At 38.6% G+C, this 20,457-nt stretch overlaps 1 protein-coding gene and 1 long non-coding RNA gene across 2 annotated transcripts in view; one reads left to right on the top strand and one right to left on the bottom strand.

Moving 5' to 3' along the window:
• The window catches only part of LOC143369301 (fibroblast growth factor 18), a 197,845-nt gene extending 181,404 nt beyond the window's left edge, over positions 1-16,441 (bottom strand). Inside the window, exon 1 of the mRNA XM_076813086.1 lies at positions 15,894-16,441. The gene's annotated coding sequence lies outside the window, so the exon portion shown is untranslated. The remainder of the gene's footprint in view (positions 1-15,893) is intronic.
• Positions 1-20,457, top strand: part of LOC143369311 (uncharacterized) — a 76,078-nt gene that overhangs the window by 26,966 nt on the left and 28,655 nt on the right. The window lies entirely within an intron of this gene.

Genomic DNA, 20,457 nt, shown 5'->3' with positions numbered 1-20,457 from the left:
TGGGGCAATTACAATTATTACAATAGTAATTCTACAGAGCAATTACATCGTAATTGAAATTACATGTCACTTCTCTGCACTATTACATGCAATTGCATTTATTTTTTAATCGGAATTACACTGTAATTGCAACGAAAGTATTTGATTACATAATCAATTACATGTGTAATTGACTACGCCCAACTCTGCTCTGCATATAGACTGTGAATATGCTTCAATGACTATTAACCATTCGTATATAATTCAATTTGCTTCTGAAATTACAAAAAAATACGAAACCCACCGTTTCCCAATAAATATTTACTAAAAGCATATCGTTGTGTTGTTAAAAATCTATTGCCAACTCCGTGAAATTATTATCACAAAATCTATTCTCTGTTCTCTGTGATCTATTGTTACAAGATTCAGTATCTGAACTTCATTATCACCATATCCCTAAGCATTTCAATAAAAATAAACATTCGTCTAAGTTATGAAATAATTATATCAGATTTTTTAAAAACTGTGTCAAATTATTTCGTTCACTTTGACTCTAGTCCAGCAAAATGTGCACTGCACACTCAGCAAAAGACACTGAAACGTGCACACAAACTGTAATAATCCTTCGACATTCTCTTATTATTGATGAAATTTACGTTCACTGTAATGAAACTGCGAATAAAATGTACCAGGAATTCGGTATGCGCGAGCAGTGTGGTAGCGAGCATAAACTGAGCTGACGTCAGCGGTGTCCCTGGTACCCCGCGTAACTATTAACTCCAACCGACCATCCAGAAATGTAAAACGAAATTTCCCAAGCAAAATTACACTTACATACGGTGTCTGGCCAACCCACAGCTACTAAAACTTTGCACGAATCGAGCGCGTTCGCCTAATACAGTAATTCCCTCCTTCTTAGCGTACTACCTACCATTGTGACCAATGATCCATTAAAAACCATTACACGCGTTCAATTATTATTATCATCCTTATATTTATTCCCCTCCTCGTTTAATCCTTCCTACCCCACGTTAAAGTGTCTCACATCGAACGTAAAAATTACGACACCGCAAAGGAAGCCCCAGGCGTTTTGACGTGCCTCACCACTTATTAGCTTCAATTTTTATGTAAGTGCGCAGCGAACGATACGTGCCCGGTGGATCTTTACTGCGGACTGTGAGTAAACAAGCGATAAATCTGTCGAGGGTGATGGAACACAAAGAAATCGGAGCACCGCGATCGTTTAACGGGCGCTGCACCGGTGCGGTCTCTTGGGTACCAGCGTTTTCGCAGACACTGAGACAACGTCTTCGCCCGTGGCCACTTGCATCCTCTCCGTAAAGGAATCGACCACGTGCGACGGGGAATTACCGTTTCATTATACGAGCTGCAAAGAGAAACCGAGGAACGTGGTGTTGAGGCAGGCTCGGGCCCCGGGCATAGTAAGCATAAAATAAACTCGCAGACGCATGGGGTTCTACGTATGCCTCACGCACGTACCGGCGCGAGACGCGTGTAACTGCAAGTAATAACAGTCATCGTGTAACACGTTTTAAAATCCGCCTAATATTCGCACCTGGATCGCCAGCACCGAACGTTCTGTTTGCTTTAAGGGGGTACCACCCGTTTCAACCCTCGGAGAATGTGTAGATTTTGTGGATTTTTTTACAAGCCAACGGCTTCATGGAGATTTCCCGTTTTTTTACTATCTTTGCATAGTATTGTGAACTAATTATAAAAAAAGTTTCAGTTAAGAAACTATTGTTTTTAGGAAGTTATGCGTACATATCCGAAAGTCTCTCGATTTTAGACGGCTAAACTAGGTGGGCATAAAAACTCGCGCTACGTTTAATCAATTAATTTCCAATTTTGCATGAAGGATCGTAATAAGATTCTGCATCGTCCAACGAGGGCTTTTAATATTTCGATTCCCCGTTTAGTATTTATAATGAAAAACGGTGGCCTTTTCTCTTAGGTAAATGTAACCTTACCTTTGATCTCTCGCCATTTCTTTATTTTTCAAAATTTTCAAAATCGGCCACGTTGGACGACAGCTGCTGACATGCTTTATAAGAAGATTTTAATGTTTCTGATTTCAGACACGACATACAGCTGTTTTCAGGCCGCTTGCCAAGGGATTGACGGTCCAGGTTTAATATTAATTAACTAATAAAACGCACAGAATTATAGAATGTTAGTGGTAACGCACTATACATCACAATTCATCGTATGTTGTATTATTAACAAAAACTTTCAGGTTTCCAAATTAAAATTAGCAACTAAAAAATAAAAATTATTTTCAACATTATTATTTGTTACATACTAGTACTCCAAAAGCTTCTTAAACAACATTCGTAACGTCAATCATTTCTTTGTCATTTCTTACTTTCATGCAGCAAAAAAATGAAATATGAAGAAAGTTTATACCTACAATGCACTGAAATATATTTAATTGATTTATTATTATGACAATATATTACTAATATTGTATATAATACGTATATGCAGATATCCATTTAAATGTATTTCCATTTTTCATTTGTTTGAACGCTGGAACAGTGCTAGAAAATATTAAAGTCAGCGCGCGTCTGGCAAAACAGTGTCCATGAAAAAGAAAAAGGAGCACTTAGGTTTAAGGTTAAAGGTTAAAATCGTTCTGGAATTCTATGGTCAACAATTTCGGGCGATATTTGGGAACGCTCCGCGAGATGATCTCCTAATACTCTTCTTACTCATCGAAGGAGAAATCTCGTGTTGTGACCTTTTGCGTTTTTATTTATTATTCCGGACGCATCTAGACTCCTCGAAAATCTAGATAATAGCACGAAATTTATGATACTACGCAGATTGCGAGGAACAATGTTTGCTCAGACACAAACCCCGCTTAATGCCATGTCGAATGTATTACTATCGTTATTAGGAAATAGGGGATGATATTATCTATGTTTTTACATTATTCCTTTCGTGCAGAATCCACCAGAAATGTGATCAATGCAGTAAATTCTCCTGACAATCTTAACTTCTCCAACAAATTACACGAAGGAATTAGAAAAACAAGCTTACAATTAATTACGCTTAAAATATTAATTTTATTCCTTTGCAACACAAAGTGCCTTTCCTAATTTCTTTCACCCTTAAATAATTGTATACTTCGCTATTACTGTGCATCGTGCCAATCGACACATCTGTTAAAATTTTCACAAATTAAAACACAATCGTCCTACTGTAACATTTTACATTTTTTCAAATAATAATTTCTTAATTTTTCATACTTAAGTACAATTGCTTAATGGTGACTACGATCATTGATAACAGTAACAATAAATATTTATTTACCACACTTCAACTAATTAGTAGAACCGAGACGTATTTCATACCTGAGGAGCCCAGTACTACAAAAAGTATCAAATCGTTGCAGCAATGTGCAATGGTAATTTCCAAGTCGATCACGTCAAGGAATGCTTAACCCTTTTGTCTGTTAGACCAAGCGCTTGTCTAAGGAAAAAAAAATGGAGAATCTGGAGAAGAGGCACGCAGAAGGTGTGCGATCGATAAACAAAACTGCTGGACCATTACTAGTGATTTACGCGCCCTTTAAATTCACGTAAAACCGATGGGGAAGCATGCACGGAAAGGAAATCTGTATCGTCGATCACGGTTATCACGATATCCACGCATAATGCAGACGATAAACCAGAATCGTCATCGATCCGTCGTTTGTTTGCTGGAATATTCCTAATATTTATCCTCGGTAACGTCCTCCAAAATCGAAGATGATATTACGACGAGACGTAGGCGGTACGTGGTTGCCGAACCTTGAGGGGGATCTATTCAAGAGTCGTATATATTCGTTCCCGAACGTAATCCAAGGAACCGAAGCTTCTACATTCTTAGATATTGTGCCATTCTCTTCGATGGCCATACACAGCCGCACCCCCGCTCCCCCTATTTGCTCAACAGTCCACTACTACGCTGTCTCATTCTCGTCCCAGCGCTCGTTCATTCAAAACGCGAAATCAATGAATGTTATTTTCGGCGGAGACCGCCGTCTATGTGCCACCGACTGACGTATACTACGCGCGTTGCTTGACGTGCGCCTTTCGGAAGCTGCATTAGGTAGGCGTGTGTCTGCGCTCCCCTGTTTGCAGGCCTGCTGACGCAAAAATCTCGCGCGATTTAATTCCGAGTACGAAATTTATTTCGTCGCGTCACGAGGTGGGATTTTATCTTCGGTATGAATGAGATAGGAATTATTGATTTACAGATGGCGAGGCACGACAGATTTCACTCTCCTTCCTTATTAAGGAAGATTATTTTTTAGATGTAGGGGAGACCGGGGCTAGTTGATTAATTCCCTTTAATTGTTGTATTATGGTATAAGTTATGCTGCGATTCGCAATATTGAAGCATGTGGGTGACCAGCTTGCTATTTAATGTGTCACCGTGATAAAAGTTGCGTGTTCTATCAGTGAGAATGGGAAATCTAAAAAGGTCGGTGGGAAGTAAATATTTCTGTTTCGACTGTTTATGAATTTTTGTGTACTAAGTGTTGCTGGATGTTTTTTCGTGAATGTTTTGTGCAAACGTTATACATTGACTATAATTTAGGGTATTTTATTTTATCCGGTGCGTGGAGGTTTCAACTTAACATGTTGACAATGTTGGAGGGGGTTACTTGACTAAGCATAGGAATACCACTAAAAATTCCACTTTTTATCCTCAAGATGCACTCGGGGCAAAGAGTTTAAGCTGCTTTAATCCACTTCCCCCACTACAAAATCCCTCCAAACTCACCCCTACCAGTTTTACACCCTATCCTCCCTTCAAACTCTCAGGCCTTCCAAATTGACCATGACAAACAAGTAGACAATAATTACAGTATCTAACACCATGATATTTAATTTAAAAAAATAACAGTGTGAAGGAGTGAAAAAAATATAAAAAATTTGTTGGTCGTAGGATATATATGTACGCCTTTCGTATATATTGATGGAACTGTGACAGTTTACATATACGCCTTTCGCAGGCAAAGGGTTAAAACTGAAAAGTAAATGTCAAGTCAACTAACCCCATCATATTTGTCAACTAACCCCAAAACTACGACCTAGACTCAATTAAAACAATTTTAAAAATTAAGCCTATCATACCTAACGAAATTTGTAAACTTTTGGCGCGCAACAAGTCAACGAAATACCAATGGACTATTTATAAAAATTAGAAATGTTAAAAATTAGTCAAGTAGCCCCGGTCTCCCCTAATATTTGTGGGCACGGTAGAAATTTCTTAAATAAATAATCACACGAAATTATGTTTGCGTCTCACATATAGATACCTAAAATTTCATCGAAATCATAATAAGGTTGAAAATCGCTGATTTTGGGAATTTCGCGATATTCGCTACTTCAATCTACCAATGGTTTTTTTTTTAATTTTCTTAACAGGCTCACAAAAAATGTTTAACAAAACGACCTTTACTATTTCGACCAATTGCAGTATTTTTCAAAACGACGAAATACTTCACTTAGCAAACTAATCCTTCTAGCTTCTAAAAAAAATCATGGCACTTGGACCAATTAATTTTAAAAAAGTTATGCGATTTTGAAAGTTATTATTAGTATAGATTTAATGGAAACATCGCATGTTTTATAATTACAAGAGACACTCACCACTTAGATTATATTCGTCGGCATAGTCATTTGGTAATTATTCAATTCAGTCTGTCAAGAGGTTTTACATGGGGGAAGACAAATGTACCCGTTTCGAGCACGCAGTACAGTAATTTACTGGTGCGTGGCTTTCGACTGGATTAGGATTCACGATGGTGTGGGACAGTCGTTATTTTTAGTCCCCTAGTGACGAGTTGGAACAACCAAGACCTGTTGGTCCTGCGAACAAATCTCAGAGAAAACGTAAGGGACCTATGCGAGGCAGTACAATTCAAGTAATTATGTAACAAATTAATCGAGAAGTGTTAACAGCAGAATAACATATAAAAGGCTTAAGAAATGCAAATCTTATATAAAAGTCAGGAGCTATAATTTATTCCCTTGTTTATATTTATATAAATATTCATGATAATTTACAGTATTAATATAAACTAGTTAAATATATTTGCGTTAAAAACAATTTGGTATCTTCGATATTTCATAAAGCGAATTTTTTTATGTTGCCCTTTGTACGTAATTTAATTCAACATATTTTGAAAACAGAATAACTTTAATTATGGCAACAGATTCGTGGCATAAAAAAGTTATATTAGTGGAGACTTTCTCTAATTTGAAAGAAACCCATATTTAACTTGCGCTTAGCGATATCATAGTAGGTATTCTACTTGTTGTAAGTAGCCTGCTAAAAATTTGGCAGCTGTATTTAAACGCCGCGACAGTCTAAATATTATATTAAGTAAGCATAATAATTATTTATCTGTACAGATAGATTAATATATTTTATCTGAAGAAGAAAATTTCTCCACTTCTCCATCGTGCACCGCTGGCAACGCGTAATAAATTTCCAACGATTTATGACAGAGACGTGCATCGTGATATTTAATACGTAATTTATTAAAGCATTGAGCGGTAGAAGCAGAAAGTCAAAAAGGCAAGCGGAAGTAATCAACTTCGTGAACTGTCTGCGAGCACGTTGCGCTTCTATCAGCACCATTGTCTCAGCCACGTTGAATTCTCCGTATTGTTTCATCATCCCTCGCGGCGTGACGTAGGAGGGTGTGTACGGGCTTATTCATTCCCATCGCTTCGCGCGAAGACAGCGTTCACTGACGACGATTCTGCAAACGGCTACACCTATTCCCCCGTGCACTGTGTGCGTTACACCTTGTTACAGTTGCCCGAGATAACACATTTTCGTGCGTATTAGCAGCGACAATCTTACCGCCAATAAAACGCTTCAGGAACTCGCGGAATTTTCGACTCCTTAAAGACTGGTTTCCCTACTTTGTCGCGTGAGAATTTTTTCTTCTTTCTTTACGGGGCAATCTCTCCCGCAAATTAAACGAAATTATTGTTTGCTGCTCCAAAGGGAAACGCGGTAGAAATTAACGAGCCGTAAAATTCTTGACGTTAATAATGACATTATTGCGCCGTTTCGATTCGAGGCCGCCTCCAGCGCATTGAAAGGGGCTTAAAAGGGTAATGTCTGTATTGTGGTTCGTAGTAACTTTTAGCATTGACAAAGTACTCGACGTAAAACGAATGGCCTTACGGGTGTGCCGAATTACGGCCCTGCTTGCCTCACTTGCACCAGTGACTTTTAACTTTTAAGGTAGTCAGGTATTTCTTGCTACGTATCTCTCTTTTGGTTAAGCATCTCTCTCGCGCATGGGTTTTTCCGCTGCTGCGACCAACTTCTTTGTAGCATCTGTCGCGCGGTCTAAACGGCGCAAAGTTAAAACTCGAGGTGCAAATTTCTTGCACGAAAACAGTTATCCAGAAACACGAATATGTGCGCTGCGGTCGTTTTGAGACACAGATTTCTTCGAAACATATTTACCACCTTGCGCGTACAATTCATTGTGTTCTGAGTTAAAAATAGTTACTGTCGAATTCAATTTTTTTTGGCAGGTCGAGTGCGTAGTGCTTAGCGACAACTTTGGGTTATTAAGCACAACAATTTCATCAAAATCATATATGTAGGTAAACTGAATGTTTCAAACTTTTCTACACTGCGCGTCCAATTTTAAGCACGAACTTTGAGGCAGAAACTCGCGATATGTTAACCCCTACTATAATGGCGAAGTAAAAATTTGAAATACTCAGATATTTGTGCTTGGGTGAGGGAAACATAAGATTAATATTAGTGAATGCGAAAGTAAAGTATGATATCGAACAGAATGTAAGTTGATTTTTAATACCCGATTGTGGATTTTAGCAACATTATGATATAAGGCCTGGCACCAGAGATGGGCAAAAAATTATTTTAATTAAAAAATTGATTTCGAATAAAAGACAAAAATTTCATTCGAGACTCATCAAATAAAAATAACTAAGGGTTGTTTTTATTCGAAGCGCCTCAAATAATTTTTTTATTCGACGGGAATTCATTCGACGGCCACGCATGACTTTTTTATTCGACGGGAATTCATTTTAAGCTTCGAATGGTTTTCCCAGTTTCATTCGTACTTTTATTCGAAAGTTATTCGAAGTTCGACTTTTAAAATTAATTTGCAGGATGGAAAGCCCGTTTCGTTGAAAGTAGTACGATTTGAATTTTTCTTTGTCAATTTAATCGGGAGAGTGCAAGGAATCCATTATGCAGTTGATCAATTCGATTAGCACCACAGAATGTAAGTTTCTTAATTGAATTATATATTCTTTGTAGTTTGTATTTCTTCTTGACAGTAGGTAGGTACCTTATCCTCCCTCATTATACTTCAATCCTATGTTACTCAAACTACATCTCAACTTTCCTTTGAAAAAATAGAACTAAGGTGAATGTCCCAATTTCTGCTCATTTAAGAGGTAACTCGTCATAAAGAAGGTGAGCAGAAATTGAGACATTCACCTTAACAACGACACCTGCGACCAAGAAGTTTCCACCCTCCTCTACAAGCATCAAATATTGAAAGTTAACAAATTGTTTCTCAACTGGATCAAGTTCAAAAAACGCGACGGGATAAGTAATTCGACGACCTTTCAACCAAATCTTAACTAGGCCCCTTTCGTCTCTGTAAAGCTCAGCAAGCACGCGAACATCTTCCCGGCACAGCTGGGAGGAAAAAAGCGCAAGTAGCGAAGGGAGAAAGCCGGGGAGAAGAATACGGCGCGATAAAGTCGCGGGACGATTGTGAAACCGGTTGGCAGGACCGCGCGCGTCGCTCGCTGGTTCGCGTCCACGCAGGCGCGCGTGCGTGTGGCGCGTTGACAGAGAGCTGAGTGATGGCTCGTCAAGTTAGCCGCCGTTGACAGTCGATGACAGGCACACGCGCATGCCCCGGACCACACACAATAGGACGACCACGGTACGTTCGCGCGTGTGCGTGCCTACGATAGCGCGACCGCTTCTTTTCACGGTGCCCACCAATTCATATGGTAATCGCGGGCCCAGGACGTTATTCTACCTTTATTAAGTGCACCACGTCTGACCCATTTCGCCTGTCAGCCCGGCTCCAGGAATTTCTGAGTCACTCGATCCGCGCTGCACCACGCGACTAATGCACCACACGCTTCCTCCCATTCCGGGCCCTACGAATTTCACCCTATCTCTTCTTGGGACTGGCCTATCTAGCCACCTACTCAGGGGGCTAGACGAGAGCCCGAGAAACGTGACAGAAGATAACGAGGAATTCGTCAGCGGGCGCTTCGGTTCTCGAACAGAAACTGATTTCGTTTTATGAATGAGAGTATAGTAGGTGCTCTATGCAGGGGTTATTAAATTCAAAGGGATGTGTTTCTGGAGCTCATGAAAAGTTATTTGTGCGTTATTCGCAGCGTAAAGGGGCCGATGGCAGAATGCACTGCAAGTAGGTATTGATAAAGGCATGAATATATAGTGCGTCAAGTTTTGATGCAGCAATTTTGAGAATTTATAGGAACAGTGAAAGCAAGAAAAACAGTAGGTATGTAAATAAATCTTCGAGAGAACTTAGTTCCAAAAATATAGCGCGCCCGTAGGGGGGAGGGGAAGGGGTAGTTGTCCCTCCCTGGTTTGAGAAAAAATCGCTTATTTCTAAAAACTAATCTTTATATTAAAATAGTGAACATTCTTACATTTCAACTTTAAAATTTTAATTAAATGGACGCTACAAAATGCGTTCAAACAAGCAACCCATCGTCACCTGTCAACTTGACTGTCAAAATTGCCATGGGCATTATTTATTGTAAATATTATCCTTTAAGAAACTGTAAAAAATTGTTCACAAACTAGCAGATTACTCTCATTCGTATTGATATCCAATCCCGACTCGAAAATTAACATAGAAACTGAAAAAAAATATAATAGGCAAAGTAGTTAGGGGGCTATTCTACTGTAACTGCCCGTTTTCAAAGCCATCTTGGGGAATTTATTTAACAAAAACTATAAGTATATACTATCTGGCGTTTTGCCTGTATATTAAGGTATGTTTGAAGTAATACTTAGAAATTTTTTTAACTGTTTCATCGTACATGTACATAGATATAGTCGGTAGCGCAAACTTCTTTAAAAAAAGTTCTTTTCCGACTGGCGTTGATGTTAGAACTGTTCTGGTCATTCAAAATATGTGTCAATGAAATTGCGATAATAGAGATTTTAATGGTATGACTGAGCTTGCCAGAAAAATCCTGCGCTTAATGGAGGGGGAACATGCCACGCATGCGCGTGACGACGCTGTCATTTGACTGAACCTAGGCGTCGATTGGTTTGACGTCACGGGGTCATCGCGCGCATGCGTGGCGTGTTCCCCTTCCACTACGAGTAGGAATTCCATACCAGGCCTGTATATATAAGTAAATATCTTTACAACAGCCACGAAATCTGCCGGCCGCCAGAAGAACTAAGACGAAAAAGTCACAGATTCTGAACAGGAGTTAGAACACCTGTCTATGAGCGATATTCTCAGTCGCTACTTATTCTTAAGCATTTGCTTAAAAATAAGTACTGACTGAGAATATCGCCCCATTACACCGTGGTTAATAGTCCCCTGCTACCTTCCTCTTTTCTCTATCATAGCAACGGAACCTTGCTAATTCCCATCACCACAGTAATCAAACCTTCAACCCCAGCGATTCTCATGTAACATTGACAACACGTAGCGGTATTGTTTCTCGCGTGGCGTATAAAAAAAAAAGTCGGACCGGTCGAGTAATAACCGCCGATAGGCTACTATCGATTCAATAGCACCGCTTCAATTCCGTCCCATAAACATCGCGAGTAATCTCGGTGGGGCATTGTCAGCGTTATCAGTCGGGATGCGTCGAGCCGCGGCGGGCTCAAAGTTCCACGCGGGTGACAACGAGACGAGCGCCTTGTATCTGGCCTCTCTTCGAGCCACTAATTTCTCTCGGTCGCGGTGCGAGCTGCGGAACGTGGTTAATCGTCGAGCTCGTTTCGAGGGATCGTCGGTGAAACAGCGGGATGAATAGCCGCGGTTATTCGGATGGAAAGGGGATGGAACCGGCCGTTCGATGGGGGAGAACGGTGCCGCGAGTGGAGAGCGGCGAGGTGGAGGGCGGACTGTCATAAATTTAAACAACAATTAACATTCAGAGTCGGTCCCGGTTCCCACAGGCCGCCATAGGTATCTGTATCGTCATGAGCGGCCGTGGAGGGAACAGCGCAGCGCCACGGTGTACAAAGTCGGTTTCGGCGGCGCAGCTCCGTGAAAAAGATGCATGCTCGCGAGCCAGCGCGCGGCGAAAGGGACGGCACGATAGGGATAAAGGTAAAAGGAGGAAAGAGGACGATGCATCGTTCAGGGGTTACAGGTTAAACAGTTCTCTCAACGCCGTCCCTGATTTATTAATCATCGGCACAGCCGCAGGCTACCTATATTATTATCCTTTTTCCATCTGCCACTTCATTTTTCTCCTCGAAAATCATCGTTGCGATTCTTTAGTTCGAGCCTGACGCCATTACAGCGTTAAAAGCCCCATTACGGAAATCAGCGATGGGCAAGTGTTTATCGAACGGTTCACTTCGATTCCCTCGCGTCTGCATTATGCAGGGCTACACAGTGGGATTGATTTAAGGGGCCATTCTACTTTGATCGGCAGAAAAATTGAGCTACCTTTAAAGATTTTCTTCTCAGTAAATGCAACATGTAACGAAGTAAATCTTTTTGGTATTTATTTAGGTATTGTTATATTGTGGCAAGAAAATTTAAAAGGATTTTTTTAATTTGTTTTAGATGCTTTTTATAGCGGCAATAGGACACCTCAAAAGAGTTTCCTTGAAGTTATAATATACATTGCTGCTTAGGTCTACTTGCCATTTTGGGTATTGCTAATTTAACGTGTTTGCATAAAATCCAGGCTCGAAGCTTTCAAAGCTGAGCCTCGTTTTCTTACATTTATTATTTTGTAATAAAGGGGTTCTGTTAACTGAAAATATTCGGGGACTATATTCGCGACTACATCCTTTTGAATACGTGACGATTTAAAAAGTTTCGCAACGACCAAAGCGGACGATACTGTGATGGTGTGAAGCTAAAGAAGTGTGCGGTTGGCTAATTACCTTCGAACCCAAATCGTCGAGTTTTATTTTGAATGGCGATTGCTGCGCGTGGCCGAGCGTTGTCAAGGAGGACCGCAATCCCTCTTCAGTTAACGAGTACAGGCCTTTTATCCTTAAGCGTAGCGCGCTTAATTTGTCCAGTTCTTGACAGTACCTTTCAAAACGAAGGGCTTCACTTTGTCTCTAAAGTTCCTAATCCAATGGGCTTTTTTCACGCCATACATAGAATGTATCTTTTCATGCAGCTCATATTTTGTCACTACGTGTTTGCGTCATGTTCGTGGTTCACTATACATTTTGGTTCTTGATATGTTATATCTATATTATTATATAAAGAGAGAGCCGATTTTTATGTTCGCGCAAAACTCAAGACCTATTGAACCGATCTTCCTCAAATTTTAACACGATATTCCTGAATACTCTAGGACTGACATAGGCTATATAGCATGTCTAAAAACCGCGTATTAACATGGAACGAAGAAGCGCCTGGTATGTGTTACGCTGGGGGGAAAATAAATCTCCCAAAGAAGGGAATATTATCTTTTCCGAAATATTATGCAGAAATTAATATTTTTTCAAAATACTTAATTTCCTTAAAAGATATTAATTCTAATAAACATGAATCAGTCACGCTAATATCTCGGGCGAAGCCGAGATGGAGGACGCTAGTTCTATAATAAGCCTGTGTTTAACAACAATAATCAATCTATCAAAGAATGATTAAGTTCCCTTTTTCATATAAATAGAGAATCGAAGTGAACTAACAAAAATGAATGTATATACATGCACATAGGCAGGAAATTATTGCAGCGTAAGTTAATTTATAATAAATTTCAACGATTTCTTTTAACTAAATGGTAGATTGCATTTTCAGTAACTCTTGTCATATGTCAAGAAACCACAGACATGAAATTGTATACATTTATATGACAGTGACATTTCTTAACCAGATCTTTTATGCCTGACGCAGAAACGATGTAGACACCGTCTCAATTGCTGCCTACACGTGGATCTCGTCAAATCAGTAGCACAAGTCTATGACAAGCTCACCGGCGACGTCCTACTTGCATAGAACGAATTGCTCTTACATGTGAAGACATTTTTGCAGCAGACACTTTTGTGGCTCGCAATTAATATTTCGCAAACACACATTTTGCATCTTTTTCTATCGTTCTTAAACCAGCACCATTTTGCCAAGTGAACATGTATATCTGGAATATCTGTCAAGAGATATAGAAGCCTCCAACAAAGGTGATATAAATTCCCCTAAATGAGATTTTTAACTTCAGTAATCATAAGTTTAGAAAACTTTTGATTATTCCTCTAGCATTCAGAGCTTAATTTCAATCGCTTAATAGACACAAGAAAGTAAGAATATTCATCGTTTATTTCACTATTAAAAATTTAAGAATAGACACGACTAATTCACCAAAGATAAATTAACTGTAATTAAATAAAATGAAAGAGATATTTTGTACCGTCATTGATTTCGTCTTTTGAAAATAACAAAATCATAAAGAAGCCACAGCAACAGTGGACATTTTCTATAAACAATCGTCTGATTATTTCGATTTCTAATTCTGTTCGTTTACTCGATAGCAATTAATGACTGAAAATATATTTTTCGATACAAACGCGGCGTCAAACATTAATTAAATACTTGTCAAGATCGATCTACGAAACCTATACAAATTCCAATTCTTTTCAAAACGGTTTTTCAGCTCGACATGTCGAAGCCCTTCTTGGAAACGTTCTTTTCGTTTTAGAAAAATCTTCATTCGGTGATTGTGAAAACGAAATATTTTCAATGGCACTTACTCTTCACTCTAACAATGTGTCGTGAAATATGTGCCTAACAGGGAAGAGCGCAACCGCGATTGATAAGAATTTTATTAGTACCCGCTATTCACATTAATTATCCAGAGTGGTATCACAGTCGAGTACGTATAATAAACATCTCACTCCGTTTCCCTCTGCCTTTTTGTGCCCGCCGATACTATCGCCGGCTATGTATCACGGCTTTGTGTAATGCAACACCATCCACGTTTAACCGAGCCTACCTGGGCGATAAGATCGTGTTGTTATCGATATCTGTTTGTATCGATCAAAGGGCTCGGGGATAATAAGAACGTTCAACGATGTCGTAGGAGGCAAGAGCGGAGAATCTCGAAGACTGCGCCCAATTTCTCGCTCGCGATTCTCACCGCCGTTCCTCGGCCCGTTACCGTTAGATCCTAATTAGGCGAGATTCGTACCTGGTTCACTTTAATTAAAATCGATACAGACTAAGGCCGTTCGTCCACCGCTGCAACGCAACTGAAATTCGACTATGAAACGACTCGCATGCAGTGGGCGTCAATCAATCGCATGGCTCTGTTTCACGTCGACGCAACTTCCTTTCAATCAGTTTTATTCACGATGTCGAGTAGTTCGGATGATGTGAATGCAGTTGATAAATGAGAAATCAATAAATAATATAGTTCCCGCTGTCCGTGTTCTGTACAACTGCATTCGCAAAAGAGAAGGGAAACCATACCGTCAAGGACCCAGTTCCTGATCACTTAAAAGTAACTACCGTGGGTTTTTTAACGTGTAAAGGGAAAACTTAGCTAAATTTAAAAAATAAAATGTTATTTCAGTAAATCTATGTTTTATCTTTAATTTGGTATTAAAAGAAGGGCACACATAATAATTATTTTGTAATTTAACTTTGAAAGTGAAAAATACAAAGGGGAGCAGTTTCTGACCACTTTCACACGTTTTACTATGAGCTATCAAATGTGGTGTATTTTCAAAATAGTTCATAATTATTTAGTGATTTGTTAGAATAAATTTGTAGTAGAATAAGCTTATTATTGGTTTATTTTCCTAAACTGATCGGGAATTGGGTTCTGATCAGGAACTGGGTCCTCGACGGGATGTGGTTCACGATGACACCAATAGAATTGATGATACATTGAATGCCCTAAAATTACGGAATTATTTATCTGATTAGCGAGTAGCTCTACCATGGCAATACTTCAAGCCATGCCATTTCTGTTATATCTTTCCTAGAATATTCCACCAATTTATAATTACATGACACGAATACTTTTCAATCGTGTGTACAAGTTTTATACAAAATTCTTCTTCGGTCATTACAATAATTTTAACTAATGGTTTTAAAAAATCACACGACAGTTGCCCAGAAACTGATCTGTACAGTAAAATTGCGCTGCGATCGGTTGCAGATGTTAGGCGTAATGGTATATTAAATTTAATTAAATATATATATATGTGTAATAAATTATATATATATAAATATATATATATATATATATATATATATAATTAAATTTAATTATATAAATATAAATTTAATAATATATATATATTAAATTTAAATTTATATATATATATATATTATTAAATTTAAGCTATAAAAGTTAAGTTATATAAAATTTAAGCTTTAAAATTTTGAGTCACCTGTTACCTAATACATTTCCCTTCTATCTAGAATTCGCTCTGTAACCACCCTCTCATGTTTCAAACATGCAGTGGCATTATTTATATTAATTACATATATAAAAGTTACATTAATGTTTAACTTTTATTATTAATCAATCATCTGAATCATCTCAAACGGAATAATCCCAGAGATAGGTAGGTACTTTGTACGAAATCAAACATGCACAAAACAATCAGGAATTATCATCCATATTCTAATTATTCCTCGGCAAAGTCAAACAAGACAAACAACGCATACTTACCCAAAACAATATATTCCCGAAGCCACTGGTTCAGCAGGTGCGAACACCGTCGCCGTTCTCTTCGATTGCCCTGAAGTATGCCATCTCCACTGACATTATTCCCTAAGCAACTGCACTTTTCTCAAACACGAACTTCCACGCGCAGAGAAGCTAGATACGCGATCACTTGTCAGGACTATTTCCCGAATCGTGTCACGCTACGAAACGGGGTGAACGGAATGGGGGCACATTAGTTGGTATTAAAGCAGAGATATCGCGGCTACTTTCATCAGTGAATTATTCAACGATACCGGGGTTGAGCGCGATCGTGTGTTACGGCCAGCCGACTAGTGTTCCATATGACGCGTGGTCTCGCCAACAGCTGACCGCGCTCTTTAACAGCCCACGTTAATCGCTAATTACACACCGTCTTAATTATCGACGCATTGTTCGAGCCGCGTGTATAAATAAACCACGCAAACGTACGTTGACGCGTAGTGACTCTATCTGCGGATGCCTGAACGGCCAGCCTCCAGGCTGCCTCTGGTTACGCCTCGACATCATCGTGCAATCGTAAATTATCATCCCCGCTGGGAAACGATAGGTCTTGCTGCAGTGCTTTTATGCCATCGATGTGGGAGCGAGCCATGTACAGATTGGAAATTAATAACTTAAGAAATTATACTAATACTTGGAGGACTAATCACGAATGTTATGTAGGGGTGCTTAATTCTGCCAAGGGGTTCGTGAAGGGGGACTGAAATATAGTCTGTAAAGACAAGGATCGTCGGTTTACAGGGTGCAACTATTGCTGAGGCTTGCTGCTTTCATTGCTTCAGGTAGGTAATATTTAAACTAATTTCTCTGGGAACCAAAGCATCGCATACAAATATTTTGCTAGAACTTTTAGATTTTGTTTTTATATCTGGGATCATCCCCTTCACGATTGTACCACTTGTTACATAAAACTCTATAATTAATATATAATACAGAATATTGTAAGGAATAATGCTTTAATATGTTACTAGGTAATTTTGCTTTGATATCAGATTTTGCTTTTTCATCTTTCTCTAACTGCTTTCAAATTACTGCTATCTCTGATAACAATAGGTGAATAATATGTTTAGAATACCAGCGGCTACTGTTTGACAACAGTTCTGCTATCTGAAATAGAATCAAAGCATTTCCAAGCATTTTAATTGCTACATACATACAAGTACGTATGAACTGTAGATGTAATTTTCTTAAATATGCGTGCGCGCGTGTGTTGCAATATTTTTAATATTTTTATTAATTTACGAGATACACTTTAGGTATGAAAATATGAAAACATGTATTGCACATAATTGGAATAGTTTTGAAGGGTGAATAAGTCACATGTAGGTACTTTCATTGGAAAAAGATATTCATGATCTTGCAGAAAGAAAAAAAAAATTTACGCCATATTCACATACCGAGGACATTGAAATTGTGTGTTAAAACATTTTCTCGTATCCCTGTGTTAGTGTTAAAATTTCCAACTAGCAGAGGAAATTTAGCATATTAATGTTCAGAACAGAATGTTACGTTTCATTTAAAAATCAAGGAAAGCTTGCAAACATGTTGGGAAATATTACAGACGATTGTCTGAGCGGGTCAGAAGTTGTCACGGAAAATATTAATCAGAAGTGCTAGTCGCAAGTCAAAGGGTAAAGATAATTGGTTCGGAGAACTCGGCATATTTACCAGAATTTTTCATGTTTTAATCGAACTAATATCAAGATATATGAATATTTACAACAAAACTGAATGACACTGTGATATATAATTTATTAAACGTTATATAGTCTACTGTTTTTTATTACAGTATCCGTAATAGAGTATATAGAGAAGCTTGGTGACAATAAAATACTATGGCTCGTGCTTAGGGAATACAATCCCGGGATGCGGTATTTCGGGATCCCGCGATGTTTTTTGGATTCTAAAAATCCCGGGATTTGATATAAATCATCCCGAGCGTGTCGGGATTTTTTAAAAATGTGAATTACTTTATGAACACCTAAAAAATATAATAAATAAACGTAGTCATTTCATAATAATAAGGACAATAGTAATAATGATTTATTTAAATAATAATATTAAGTCGCATATAAGTAACTGAACTATATTTATTTTTACAACGATATTCTCACTTTCCACTATTTCGAAATCGCGCGAGTTGCAAATCGCAACTTGTCTGAACACATAAAGTCGAAACATTGTAGATATGTACTTTGGGTGCTTTGCTGTTTCTGCGTTCGCATTTCCAAAAAATCTTCATAATGGTTTACTGATATTATCTACCTTTTGAGACTTTATTATTCTTCATTATTCTACTGTTTTTATTGTTAAAGATTTTAGCTGATGTTTCGGACCAATAATAGAAAGTAAGTTTGTTACAGTGTGTTCCGTTAAGAGAATCGGTCCGTTGAGAGAATTCTTTTTTTGTGAAAAAAATCACATTCATCTGGATAATTTTTTTTTTTAAAATCAGAATCTAAATTTCGAGCGAATCCGAGTAGTAAAGCTATTAAGATATAATTCTAATAGTCGCATGGAATTGTAAAAGCATCCTTACAAGAAATACGAGGAATATAATATATATATAACTTACTTCAATCTACAAACAGGTTTTTTGAATTATCATTACAGGCTCACAAAAAAAGTTTAAAAAACGACATTTACTATTTTCTTTGCTATTCTGAATTGCATTTTTTTTTCAAAATGACGAAACAACGCCACTTAGCAAACTAATCCTTCTAGTTTCTCAAAAAAACCTCATGTCGTCTGGACCAATTGTAAAAATGCGACTTTAAAAGTTGTAAACTTTCTTTCGTCCACTGTAAGTGTAGCTTTTATGTTTGCCATACATAAAAAAAGCAATCTGAAAAGTTCATCACTACCGATTTAAAAAAAGCAAAGAACAAATAAATTATACAAAATATAAACGGAAACTTTAATCATATGACGGTAGAAAATTGCTAAAAAAATTCAATTATTTCTCATCCACTCAATCAAGCCTGTAATAAATAGTATCTTGTAAGTCCCAATTACTTATACGAGCGAGCAAAATGACTCTCTTCTACTCATATAAGTTCTTGCAAAACACTCGCGAACAACAACAACCCAAGTCATTCCTCAAAACGAAAAGATCTGACATTTCGCATCTCAAACATACGCAAGAGCGAATAAAAAATCTGCCACGCAAAATGTGCGTGGAATACCACTCTGCCGATTTCGTTTCTAAACGAACGATACCGCGCATAAATCCCCGCAGCGACAAGTAGCTTCATCCCTCCTAATCGAGCAGCAGTTGAGAAAAAGCTGGGTAACGACTGAGAGGGAGCGCAAAGAGAGAGAAAAGATTCGCGCGTTCGAGGCGAAATAAACGACAATAAAGGGGAGAGAAAAACGAGGAGAAGAGGTGTATGGGGAGAAGGGGCGAGGAATGGTGGAGGAGGAGAAGAAGAGAAGGTGAATTCGCAAAATCGGCGTGGCGAGGCTCTCGAGGTGGACGATGCGTAGGGCAATAAATATCGCGCGATTAGATCTTCGAAGCAGCCGCTGTTGGGGTTGCTTACGAACAGAGGGAGCGTCTATTAATCACTCGACGTTAATCAAGCCGACCGCTAAGTAGGCCGCGCCGCGGCACTAAAGTGCATTGCCACATGCATCGCATCGATGCGGCACGGCGTGGTGCGGCCTGCCATCCTGCCGCATATACGGTCTCGTCCACATCAAACACGGTGCGTTATCCGGAGACGCAGATAGATAATTAGATAGATAGATAGATACAGGAGGAAGGGCGAGAAAGATAGAGCAGAGTATACGTTCAGCCTGGATCCTTCTGTGGCTGACGCTCAGCTTCCTACTATTCCACTAAAAGGACCCTACCTACCGCAGAACACGTGGCCGGTTCTCTCCCCGTTTTAAAGAATTAATCGGAACTAATTGCCAATCTGCACGAGGGAACACGAACCCTTCAACCCGGCCGGGTTACGAGGTCCCGTCGGACCATTTCGACTGTACAATAAAATTTCTATTGCTTCCGAAATCTTTCTCCCACCAAGTTTTTACCTTGGCAATCTACGCTACCCGACTGGTAACATACACTGCGGCCAAGGGTTCTTAAGGAGGAACACCACTGTGACGGCTGGAATAGTAAGCCATTTTTATGAATTTTTTTCAGGAATAATATACAATCCCCATAAAAAGAAACTTAAAAAAAGTAAAGAAATTACGCCAAGCACGCGAAATCAAATAAATCACAGAAAATAGAAGATAATGATAATTACAAAATAAAAAAAAGATGTGAAATCAAAATGGGCTGCAAGTACATGGTGGTTTCCAACTGTGCTTAAGATGACACAACTACATGTACACAGCTAAAATGCTGTGTTCGTACATTGTGTTCATTACATTACTCATATCGCGGATATTTTAATTAACCCATCAAAAAGAATCGCATTTAAAAACATTGTCGTAAGTTAATAGCTTTAGAAAATTAATTAATGATACACAAAAATTGCGCCAATTATAATAATGGCTATTTATACTAAATGAAAAT

Source organism: Andrena cerasifolii, chromosome 5, assembly GCF_050908995.1.
Source record: "Andrena cerasifolii isolate SP2316 chromosome 5, iyAndCera1_principal, whole genome shotgun sequence".
NCBI lineage: Eukaryota > Metazoa > Arthropoda > Insecta > Hymenoptera > Andrenidae > Andrena > Andrena cerasifolii.
Note: the sequence above shows the minus strand (reverse complement) of the source record. Positions and strands in the feature narration are given on the sequence as shown.